The 13,320-nt window shown below is 33.4% G+C and overlaps 1 pseudogene across 1 annotated transcript in view; it reads right to left on the reverse strand.

The window, feature by feature from the left end:
* Window positions 1-13,320, reverse strand: part of LOC306858815 (pleckstrin homology domain-containing family A member 5-like) — a 169,882-nt pseudogene that overhangs the window by 15,162 nt on the left and 141,400 nt on the right. The window contains exons 11-15 of the transcript XR_013786068.1: window positions 8,145-8,595; window positions 7,014-7,088; window positions 4,849-5,066; window positions 3,534-3,587; window positions 2,151-2,231 (exon numbers count right to left, since the gene is read on the reverse strand). The product of XR_013786068.1 is annotated as a pleckstrin homology domain-containing family A member 5-like (transcript). The remainder of the gene's footprint in view (window positions 1-2,150; window positions 2,232-3,533; window positions 3,588-4,848; window positions 5,067-7,013; window positions 7,089-8,144; window positions 8,596-13,320) is intronic.

Consider the following 13,320-nt stretch of genomic DNA (forward strand, 5'->3'; position numbering starts at 1 on the left):
AAGAAAAAAAAAAAATCACTAAACCGTTAACAGCGCTCGTGTCATACACGTTCACATCTCGGATTGTGTGCTGGAAACTGGGAGGTTGATTTGGGAGGTTTCAGGAGGTCAGTCTGCTGCAGTAGATGCTCCCTACAGTAATTACCGTCCCCTCGGCGCTCCAGTGTGACTAATGAAAACCCGAAACCCCTCACACGTTCGGCCACGGGCCAGCAGGGACACCGCCGAGCCGCTCGCACTCTACAGGATTTCTGAGATTTCACAGCACCGTGCGAGGAAGCTGCTGCAGGAGATCGGAGGAAAAATCTCAACTCAAGACAACTGAGACGTGAGACCATATAACCAGCTAACTTCATCAGCACCATCAAACACTGAGAATAACAGTGTGATGGAAGCAACTCACGCTATTTATCTGTTGCAAATTACTTCTAACCGCAGCAATTGCATGTCTTCTAATAACGCATACTTTGGAAGTTTTATGCTTAAGAATAATTACACTTTTGGAATGTTCAGTGCATTTATGGAATATTTTCACACTAAGCTACTAAAATGAATAAAAAATATGAACAAACCTAAATATTTAATGTATAAAATCTTAATGTTTTTCTAGCTAATATCTGATGCTATGAGTGAAACAATAAATGAAATAATCCCATTGTCATAAGCACAAAAAATATAGTTTTAATAAACATATTGCAAAATACAGTTTTGATGGCTAGTAAGAAATAATTATGGCTAATAAAGTCTTTATTATTCTCTAAATCTTTTATTATTATTCTCTAAACAACACTTGAAAGCAAGCAATTTCAACAACAGTCTGGTTTAAGCAATTTATCTGTTGTCTTCTAATAATTTTTTACATTTCAAATGATTAAATGTTTTTTATTTGAAGTTGTAAAAATAAAATAAAAATTGCAGTATATTTTACAAGAAAAACTATTTCAAAATGTCATGTTTAATTCAGTGTTACTTACAGTTTCTTTGTAATTCCTTATGAAACTTAATTTCTGAGTGTTTCACCAATACTTTTCACATTAAACTACAAAAATGAATATGTACAAAATATAAATATTTTATGTACAAAATTTAGATGTTTTTCTAGCTCATATGATGCTACATATCTACCTAGTAAAGGATTTTATTAGAGTGATACTCTAATAAAATACACACAAAAATACAGTTTTAATAAAAATATTTCGATGGCTAGTAAGAAACATTTACGGAAACATTTAAGTCTTATTTGTAATTAAAGTCTTAATTTAAGGCTACTAAAATTAATATTATGTACAAAATATAACTATTTACATTAAGTTTAAATTAAAAATTAATTGGCTGGTTTTCATTATTCTTACAAGTAAAACACTATTTTTAATAAAACTATATATTGGTGCTTATAACAATGGGATTATTATTATTATTCTATTATAGTTTCACTCATATGAGCATAATCCCATTGTCATTTATTAAATATCTTCCATTGCAAAACAATAGCTTTAATTTAACAAATCCTTAATTCACTCAGAATTGTTTGCAACATGACACTTTATACTTTGACCTGTTCGCTGAAATTATGAAGCTCGCATGCCATCATGGCGTTTCTGTTTACTGAAGGCCCGTTCACACCAACATCAATTATTTTTTATGTTGCTTTAAATACTTGAGTAGTAACTGGGTGGGATTTTACTTGGTTGTCAATGTTTTTTTAACGCTTTTAGTGATATTGTTCCTCTGTGTCGTTATCGTTTTAGTCATGACTTCTCTATTCTTATAGAATGATTGTTAAAACTTTATACTTACAGTTTTCATCTGATGTGAATGGGCCTTCAAAGCTCATAAAACCTGTGCAATGCTTTTGGAGGTCAAAGGGCTTGGTAAACCACACGCGAGTCTGCGCTAGCACATGAGAGCCGGCGTGATGGATGAAGCCATTGCTAATGAACGGCACATTAGCACCAGCAGCTGTGATTCGCACTGAACGATCAAGCCATGCCATTACTAGTTCCACTTTCAACAGGAAAACAACAACAACATGGGATGTGCTGGAGCGAAACCGACACAGGATGGGGCAGTGAGGGGGTGGAGCTTCGACAAAGAGGCGGGGCCCATGACACGAGAGGGGAGGAGCATAACCGTGTGTTCCAAGACCTTACTTGCTGGTACAGTTGCGGCCTTGGCGCTGAGTTCTCAATCATAGTGTGAATCATGAAGATTATTGGCTCATTCTCCTTCATCTAGTGCACGAGGAGGAGGAGTAACAGGAATTGTCAAAGCACTGGGTGATTTTACAGCTTCTGACCCTCACAAATATCACATGTCTGCTTTACTCGTGCGTTTTTCCTGTTTGCTGTTCCAGAGTAATGACTGTGAGCACTTCAGTAATGCAATACAATGTTAAAAGACAATAAATGGTTCCTGGCAAAGAAAGTGAAGAACATTTGCTGGATAATTAAAATAAAATATAACTGTATTAGCATTACTCATTATGTAAGAATTACAGGAAACTTCAAACTACAATTAACTAAAACTAAAACATAAAAAAACTACTAAAACTACTAAAAATTATTTTCAGCAAATGAAATGAACCTAACATAAAAAAATAGAAATATTAAATTCACCTTAAAAAAAATAATAATATTGCCTTTGAAACTAAAATAAATTAATATGACAAATACTGAAATAAAAAAGCTACATAGAAATATTAATTAATATCAAAAAATTAAAATGGAAAATATAATAAAAGCTCATTTGAAATTGTAATTGTAAATATAAATAAGATAATATTAAAATAAATACTAATAAGGTAATACCAGTCACGAGAGTAGAAAATCTCTAAATAAATAAATAGAAATTATATTTAGAATTTATAACAGAATTATTCAACTACATTCATGAAAAATAAAATAAAATACAATTATTGAACTCAACCTCAAAAGAAAAGAAAAAGAAATATTGCCTTTGCAACTAAAATAAGTTAAACAAAATGAGAAACTAAAGCTGGACAAAAAAATTAAAGTGACATACAAATATATAAAAATTATTCAACTTTAAAAATAAAATTATTCAACTACATCATAATGTCTTATGGGATGAGTTGTTCATTCTGTCAGTATATATATATATATATATATATATATATATATATATACTGTCAATTCTTAGAGCTGTTATACATGAAATGCAATTCCTCAAGCAAGGGCTTTAAAAATAGACAGGTCTCTGCTGTGATCTATTAGTTAAATGAAAAATACAATACATTCACAGCAGGCTACCTCTGAGAATTAAGCCTGACAAACTAAACAATACAAATGAATCAAGCTTCATGTTTTGTTGCTAAAAATGCTTTAAATTAACTGCTATTTTAAGAGACACCATCTGCATTCAACAGAACAAAGAACTGCAGCAGATGCACTGAGGGCCGGAGAACAGAGAAAACGCTCGAGTTTTATCTGCGCTGCAATAAAAGTACAGTAGCCAGAGAACTAAGACAATGAGAGAGAGAGAAACAGGAAGTGAGAAACAGGAAAGGCCCTCACCTGGCTGTCCAAGTACATGAGATTCCTCTGTAGGTGATGGGAAAGGATTTCACTCTAGAGATGGCAAGAGAAAGAAGATGAGAGGAGAGCAGTGAGAAAAACCAGAGACGTCGGCGAGACGTGGGCTTCAGAGCAGGGGAAGCGTAAAAGAAAAACTCAAGCCGTTCAACAACTGCAAACTCCACTTTCTCCTCAAGTTCATCATGCACTTTTATGAGCGAGCCGAAGCAAGCCAAAGAGCAAATCAGAAATGAGGTTCTTGCACATAAAAGGGTCCACCAAAGAAAACATGTAGCAATCAAAAGAGGATTGCAAACAGAAACACAACTTCTGCTGATCATGTTCCTCAAACTGCTTCAGATGCATGCAGCAGCCGCACAAAACATGATCCAAACCTACAGGACTGAAGGGATTTCACATGTTAGTGGAAAGGAAGAGACGTTTCTCCAAACAGCGGCTCAAAAGTTAGGAATAGTTCAGATTTATTTAATAAAGGCTCACCAAGGTTGCATTTATTTGATCAAAAATGCAATAAAATTACGAAATATTATTACAATTTCAAATAACCGTTTACTATTTTGATATGTTTTAAAATGTAATTTATTCCTGTGATGCAATGCTGAGTTTTCAGCACCTTTACTCCAGTCTTCAGTGTCACATGATCCTTCAGAAATCAGTTTAATATGCTCAGTTAATGCTAATTTATTTTTACAAAAAAATTTTTTTTTGTTCAACAAAAATGGGAAATTATAATTATAAATTATAATTATTATTTTTTTATACTTTTGAATGGTGGTGTATCACAGTTTCCTCAAAATGATGAAAGAGCACAACAGTTTTTAACAATAATAATAGAAATAAATACTTCTTGAGCAGCAAATCAGCATATGATAATGATTTCTGAAAAATCATGTGACACTGAAGACTGGAGTACTGATGCTGAAAATTGAGCTTTACATCACAGGAATAAATTACATTTTAACATATATTCACATAGAAAACAGCTATTTTAAAAGGTCAAATATTTTACTTATTTACTGTGTTTTAGTCATATAAATGCAGCCTTGTTGAGCATAAAAGATGTCATTCAAAAATCTTAATTATTCCAAACCTTCGACCGCTGGTGTGCACTAAATCTGGCATTGAAACGTATTTCTTTAGACATCATCCAATCCACAACAGCATGCGGAAGCAATGGGAAAACCACCAGACTTGGAAATGGACAGGCTGGGTTGTGGGGTGGCCAGGGTTTGGCAGGGGGGGCTAAAAAGCCCTTCACTCTGGGATGCACAGGCTAGCGATCCACGAGGCTGACCTTTGGGTTGGCGGCATCGAGGTTTAGCTGCATTAGCTGAGCGAGCGTGTGCTCGCGGAGGCTGTTGAGCTCGGCCTGCTGCCGCCGGAGCTTGATGAGCAGCAGGGTCAGTTCCTCTGGCTGCAGCGGGCGACAGGAGCAGCGTTAGTGTGGGCCGTCATGAAGGGGGTTATGGGAAATCGGGCCATGCTTGATACAGAGGACATGTGCTGGATAGACTGACATAAACCTGTGATATCTCATCAACATGCAGTATAAACTAGTATAGTAATCATGAATGACCAGGTTCTTGAGCTAGAAACTAATTATAGGCTGGTTTGAATTACAATTTCTATTAACAATGCAAAATCAAGCACAACACTTTAATAATTTAATAAAAATTTAAATTGAATTAAATTTATAAAATAAAAACAAAAACAAGTGTTATTTTAAAATATAAAATAAATACTATAATAGTATACAAATAAGTTTAAGTTTGGGTTTAAGTTTAAATTTGCTTTCAAGAATGGAAAATCAATCGTAGAAATAATATGAAGTAGAAAATATGTAAATAAATAATTGGAAATTATATATACGTATATACAAACATTCATATATAATTAAGCAGCATAAAATGAATAAAACTAAACTTAAAAATATAAAAATACACATTATTTTAAAATAATAAATAGTATAATAGTATATAAATAAGTTTAAATTAAGTTTTAAGTTTAAATTTGTATTCAAGAATGTAAATTATTATTAAAACAATCTAAATAAAAAATAATAAAAGCTAATTTAAAATATTAATAAATACTATACAGCATAATAAATAAATAGTATATAAATAATAGGAAAGAAAAAAATCTGTTAACTAAAATGTGTATATACAATTAAGCAAGTTAATAAAAAATTAAAATGAAAAATCACAATATAAAAGATTTAAAAAATGTATGAATAATATAATAGCATATGAACACTAAAATGACACTGGTCCAGGGAGTAGAAAATCTGTAAATAAATAAATTTGTAGTATTAAATATTTTCAGGATAGACTGACACAGACCTGTATCTAATCAACATGACTAATCAGCTCAAACAGGTTCAGCTTAATTGCATAAACTACATACAGTAACCATGAATAACCAGGTTCTCCAGCTAGAAACTAGAAGGACAAGCTGGATTTTCCAAGAAGAACAGCTGAATTAAGTTTAAATTTGCTTTTCAGAAAGGAAAACCCCAGGTCTATGCCAATTTATCCTTAAAAACTTGTTCTGCTTTCCAATTAAGTGACATCTGAAGAAAACAACCCTGGGATCTACATTATCTTATGTTTGTCATTTCATCTTGATTTATATTAATCCAAATAAAGTAAGTTATATCATAATAAACAAAGATGATCACTCTCCAAGAGGCTTTTACCTAAACCAAAATGTTTAAGGTGCTAAATTGAATTTCATGCACTGTAGCGAGACATTTTTACAGCAGCTTTCCAGCGATGATGAGTAAAACACATATGGAGGAGCTCTATTAATATTTCATCAAGTGACCGCAGGCTTTTTCCAATAAAATGCTCTGAAATAATATCGCAGACAATTACTGCCAGTTGTACTTTCCGTCTGTAAAATGAATAAATAAAAGCAGAAGCTTAACGGGAAAGAGGCAGCTTAAGACTGTCAGAACCTGAAATGTCAAGTAAGAGAATAATAATTATAGTTTTAAGATGAGCTTATGGTATTAGTGCTTCACCTGTCACAATAAACACACACACAAACACTCATCTCTCGGGTTTAATTCAAAACCTAAAGCTTGAAAAACCTATTCTACTGCAATGCAATACTCCTACATGAACATCCGAATGTTCGTTAACATGAAGTCAACCTATTTTACTGCTAAAACATGCTATAACCATATTTTAACCTACCTTTGGAATAACACGCGTTCATGAATCGTGCACGAGTAGACCAGAAGTATGTGTTATGAAAGTAAATGTGATCATTTTGATTTCATGTTGACTGAGCAGCTCAACCTCTGCATGTAAAATATTCTGCTCATTTGCAAGCCAAAGCCTCAACGAATCCTTGGTGGCTTGCAACTGAAAAATGCAAAGAGCTTGAGAGGAAAGCAAAGTTGTGGATGTGCGAGTTACAGACGGAGGTGGTAGGTGGAGAAGAGGGAAAGCGTACCGTTTTGCCTTGCAGAGACTGTGCAGTGATGCTCTGTGCGGGAGGAACAGGCCTGCGTTCGGCAGGAAAGGAGTACTGACAGAGAGAAAGAGAGAGAGGAAAGCACACTGATCTCATGAGCATTGGAACGGACCACTCTGGTGAAGAGAGCATTAAACCCACAGACTTACAAGAAACTTAAAGGCACGGAAACAATGTGATCTGGTAATTACATGCTTAGACAAGAAAAAACACAATTGTGTGTTTGTACAATCACCGAAAAACACATAAAATACTATAAACGAATATAAAATGGATATAGATATAAATGGACAGAAATAGAAATGCAGGGTTCCCACTTTTTCAGTTGTTTATGATTATCACATTATAAACTTAAAATAAAAGTTTGTTTATATAATAAAGTGTATATTTTGAAAATATTTACATTTATTTACATGCATATATTTATATTCATATAATTTATATTATATATAAATATATTTAATATATAAACTTTTTTAAATATATACATGCATGTGTTTATATAATAATGTATATATATATTATATGTATATATTAAGTTGTTAAAAGATTAATGATTAATATATATTAATTATAGATTATATAATTATATATATATATATATATATATATATATATATATATATACACACACACACACACACACACACACACACACATATATGCTATGTTGCTCGGAGACAAACAGTTCTGCTTTGTCTTTATATTTACGGTGGAAAAACTGAGCAAAACAGACAACATTGTGACTGAAATCTATAAGCATAAGCTTCTTATTTTTTGAACTGTTGTATAAGATCAGTATCACATTTGCACTCGTGTGATATTGGACTTATTGCTCATGTGATATTGCTTAACTATATGATGTAAATATGAGACAAAAACTCAAGGTCATTTTTGCCCCATGTCTTGAATTTTAGGGACATTCTAACTACGTTCTCTAGGATCCATCACACATATATATACATATATATATATATATACATACACATTTAAATAAAACTGTGTGCACCCGAAGCTGGTACCTGGTAGAAGCTTGTAGTCTCGGAAATGCTAGTTATTTAACATTTTCCCAGTTTGTCCCTGCTGTGGGAACCCTGTGTGACTCTGTACCTTGGAGAGTTGTTGTCGGTGGCGGCGTTCAATAGTCACGTCCCCACGAAACACCGGCGAGGAAACTTCAGAGCGGGAATCCAGGTTGAGGGGTCGGTTAGGGGAGAAGGTGTGGTAACCGGCCAGAGACCCGTGGGAAGGAGACGTGGGGATGGACTCAGCGATCTGGCCCATGGTTTTGGGGCTGGGCAGCGTCCCGTATCCGATCCGGCCGTGCGCCTGCCTCTGCTGCCACTCGTACAGCTGCCACATGGTGTCGTCCCGTATGGAGCGCCGCTTCTCTGCGGTCGTGGGCTGCAGCGCCCGGTCGTACATCGACCCCGCCACGCTGCAGATGCTGTCCGGCCGCAGCATGTTACGTGGGAGCGTCCGGTAGCCCTCGGGATAGCATGGGACGATCTGCGCACGGTGGCTTGGCATGTTCCTCGGCAACGTTTGGTAGGATGTAATGCTGGAATTTAAAGACATTGGCATCACCAACGGCACTTGAAAAATTAAAGGGTTTAATTTCTAATTCATAAAAAGATAAATTCATATTTTATGTGTTTAAGTTCAAGAAAAATTAAGACAATACAGAAAAAAAAAAACATTTAATAGGGAACTATTATTGTGAAAATAAAATAAATATATAATTTAAAAAAATTAAATATAAAAAGAATTTGGTAAAACTAAAACAAAATAAGGAAAATTAAACATTTCACAGGGCCCTATTTTTGTGAAACTTTTAATAAATTGTTTATTGTTTTAATAAATTGTATATGTTTCATGATTTTAATTAATTAGACATGCTTTTTGATTACTAAATATATTTTAACCATTTAAACGGAGACCTGAAAAATTAAACCATGAAATATTGGAATCCAGAAAAATTAAAACAAACAAAGAAGAATTTGGAAAAATAATAAAATGGAATTTGGGGAAAAAAGTTTGGGGTCAGTAATTAAAAAAATTATATATATTTTGGGAAAACAAAAAAAGAAAAGTCTCACCAAGGCTGCATTTATTTGATCCAAAATACAGTAGATATTGTAAACAGTAATATTGTAAAATTTTGTAACAATTTAAAATAATTGTTTTCTATTTGAATAATTAAAAAAATATTTATTGCTGTGAATAAATAACATTTGCTGTTAATTTGAATAACATTTTAAATAATAATTTATGTATTTATTAATTTATATTACCTAAACATTAAAGGGTTTGTTTGATTTTCACTTGATTAAAAGATAAATATAGTAATCTTTTAAAAACTTAAAACAACTGTTTTATATGGGAACAGATTTTAAAATATTATTTATTATTGGTGTGTGAATGTGCTAGTAAATTAGATTTTAGTGAATCATATTAATTTATATATTTATTCATTTCTGTTCATTTACACATGCAATTAGATATTAACTAAATCTATATTAATTTAAATATTATTTATACTCCTTGGCAACATTTAGTAGGACGTAATGTTTGAAGACAAAGAAACTGACATACAAACAGAAAGGTCAACAATATACAAAACAACTCCACTTGAAGAGAGATTTATAATGCAATCATGCTAATAAGGCCCAGCTTTGACTTTGTGATGATTTCCTGTGGTGCTGCAGGAAATAATTAAGCACTGACTCATTAGTATACGATAAAAGCGTCATGTTTATACTCGTCACAGCACAAAGCCTTCACCTTTCACTCCAGCTGATCATTAAACGCCTATTTTCATCACTCGTCATCTGCCGATCGCTCAGAAATAATTACAGCATACATGCATCAGCAACAGGAAACACATGGAAATGACGCAGGTGCACCAGGGCGCTTTCTGAAGACCGTACTGAGAGTTGCTCGTTATCAGGAGCTGGTGAGATCGGCTTGGCACTTTTATAGGCACCATTAAAAGGTCTGGCATGTGCACCCTTGTACTGACAGAGCAGAAATCAATAAAGACCTCTGACTGCCAAGAAGCACAACCACAAAAGTTTGTGTCTCAATTTGCTGAACACGAGGAGCTCCAAACGATGTTGGCTGGATGCAGAAATCCAGCTCAATTATCTACCACGGTGTAGGGTATTGGCAACATTAACCTAATTTAATCTAATTTAAACATTTTACAGCAGTTAGTCTCGCTCAGTTTATTTAATTGAACACAATATAGGAGTACTGATATATAATCGCTTTCATTTTAATCAAAGAAACCACTGACACTGGAAATATTTCCATATTATGGCACCCGTTTTAGGCATATTCTTAAAATGAAAATATCTTCTAAAGGAAGTAAATATTTAATATCATAATTATTCAAGTCAACTTTACTCTAAAATGGCATGTAATTTTAGTCACCATAAATTGTATTTTAGTTGACAATGTGCAAAATGACAAAAATGTGTGAAACCGATACAAACCTAATATTAAACAATGGAAAAAAATATGAAAATAAATGTAAAAATATTAATTGAAACATGAATTAAACAAAAGTTTTGTTAAACTTAACACAACATGGAAAACTACTCATTTCTTTACCAAATTTTAAACAATTAAAATATTTATAATATTATAATAAATATTATATTTGAAAATATTAAACATACAACACTGAAAATTAATTCAAAATATGTTTTCTTTAAACAGAACATTATAATACAAATACTATAATACTAATATGTATTTAAAATGTTAATTGAAACATGCATTAAGATTTAATAAACTAAATACAACTGATTTAATACATTTTGAACAATTGAAAATCATTTAGACAATTATAATATTATAATAAAGATTATACTGTTTAAAAATATTAATTGAACAGAAGACAGTTTATTACACTAAATACAACATTCAATACTACTAAATTCTCTATTTTTTCTCAATAAACATTGTTAATATTGTGCAGAGTTAAATTTGTCAGTTTAATCAGTGTATAGTAATTAAAATCTTTTAATCATCCTTGCACATTTTGCACAAACAATCTTTCTAAAACAATTTCGCTGACAAAATGAACAGTGATGCTGCACATCTGCTCAAAGTTCTCTCATCTAAAATTAAATGACTTTGATTACAAATGTGATTCAAGTTTTATTTGTATTCGCTGCTTTTAATTGAGCCCTGAATTTTGAGCATTGTTTTGGTCAAACTAAACAGCTTCAAATTCAGTTATATGCCTAAGAAAATAAATACAGATTGTGGCATGCAACCACGCAGTCTGCTGAGAGTTTGGAAAAAGTTTTTGATTTGTTCAGGACATGCATATGCTAGAAATACTGTCAAAAACAAGCCTGACGGCAGTCTACGCAAGAGCTGCGATATGTGCATGAGTTGCACAAATATTGATGATAGTTTCTGAAGAGCATGTAGGCAGAGCAGAGACACGCTTCACCAATGCCTTTTGATAATCAGCATGAATCAGCATCTTAAATAACACGAACACACGGTGCCGTTCTCTCTCCTCGCTCGCTCGCCTTCCTGTTCCTCTTCCTGCACTGACAGCAACTCTGATCCACTTTGAGTCAAAATTTCGTGGTGCTCCAGCTCAAAGCTCCATGACTTATTCATCAGAGGAGAGGAGGACGAGACAAGCAAAGCAAACACATGTCCTCCTACTCTGCACGGCTAAACGGAGGATGGCACCTGACATCATGCGCTGCTCCCACATAAACGGTCCGGGCCGGCGGAGGCATTGAGACCGGGCAGAGGTAAAAATATCTGTTGGGTCATGATAAAGAGCTCATGCAGGAACACTGCCTGCAGACGCTGGAGTTTGTTGTGGAGCGGATGTGTCAGGGACTGAGAGTGGGAGAGAAAACGCTGCTGCTCTCTGGCACTGCTGTCAAAGGCCTGATGCTTCAGAAACTCAAGACAGACAGAAAGATGCATAAATACAGCACCTAGTTTGTTTTCTGACAGACAGATGGAGTGTACAAAAATACAACTATATATACACTCAAAATGTAAAGTAGTTTGTAAAGTGCATATTGTGTAGTTTGTAATGTTTAGTTTGAGAAGCATATACATTTTACACACTAAACATTACAGACTACACAATACATTTACTTGGAGAGTACCACGACGCATGTGCATGCTTTCCCTAGAATGTAATCAGCGTTGTTTACATTCAGCATGTGCATGCTTTCTCCTGAACATAAACAACGCACATGCGTCATGGTCCTCTCCAAAATAGCGGAAGATGGTATCTCGGAGAGAAGAATTGTTTAATAAATTATGCTATTTTTATTTCTTTCTGCACAAAAAGTATTCTCACAGTTTTGCAAAATTGAAGTTGAGCCACTGATATCACATGGACTGTTTTACCGATGTTCTTGCTACATTTCTGGGTCTGGGAACATTTCAGTTGTGTTGCTGTCTATGCAGAGTCAGAAAGCTCTCAGATTTCATCAAAAATATCTTCATTTGTGTTCCGAAGAAGAACAAAGGACTTATGGGTTTGGAACGACATGAGGGTGAGTAATTAATGAGAGAATTTTTGAGTGAACTAACCCTTTAATGTTTATAACCTGTAAAGTTTTTGGTTTGGTAACTTTGTATCATGTAGTTTGTAATGTTTAGTTTGAGAAGAACATATGTGACCCTGGACCACAAAACCAGGCATAAATTTCAATTTTTTTAAATTGAGATTTATACATCATCTGAGAGTTATAAATAAGCTTGTTATGATAGGACAATATTTGGCTGAGATACAAAAATCTGGAATCTGAGGATGCAAAAAAATCTAAATATTGAGAAAATCACCTTTAAAGTTGTGCAAATTAAGTTCTTAGCAATGCATATTACTAATCAAAAATTAAGTTTTAATACATTTACAGTAGGACATTTACAAAATATCTTCATGGAACATGATCTTAATGTCCTAATGATTTTTGGCATAAAAGAAAAATTTATTTATTATGTATATACAATGTATTATATACAATGTATTTTTGGCTATTGCAACAAATATACCCCAGCGACTTAAGACTGGTTTTGTGGTCCAGGGTCACATATAGGTATATAAACAAACAATATACACCTAAAGTACAAGATAATATGATTACAATCTAAACACTACAAGCTACACAATATACATGCTAAAAACTACATATAAAAGTCAAAAATATTACAAACTACAAAATACAAACTTTAAAAACTACACAATACCTGCTTTTACAAGCTAGATGGTAAAGCAGATATTATGCGGTTG

The sequence above is a fragment of the Barbus barbus genome (assembly GCF_936440315.1).
Source record: "Barbus barbus genome assembly, chromosome: 39".
NCBI lineage: Eukaryota > Metazoa > Chordata > Actinopteri > Cypriniformes > Cyprinidae > Barbus > Barbus barbus.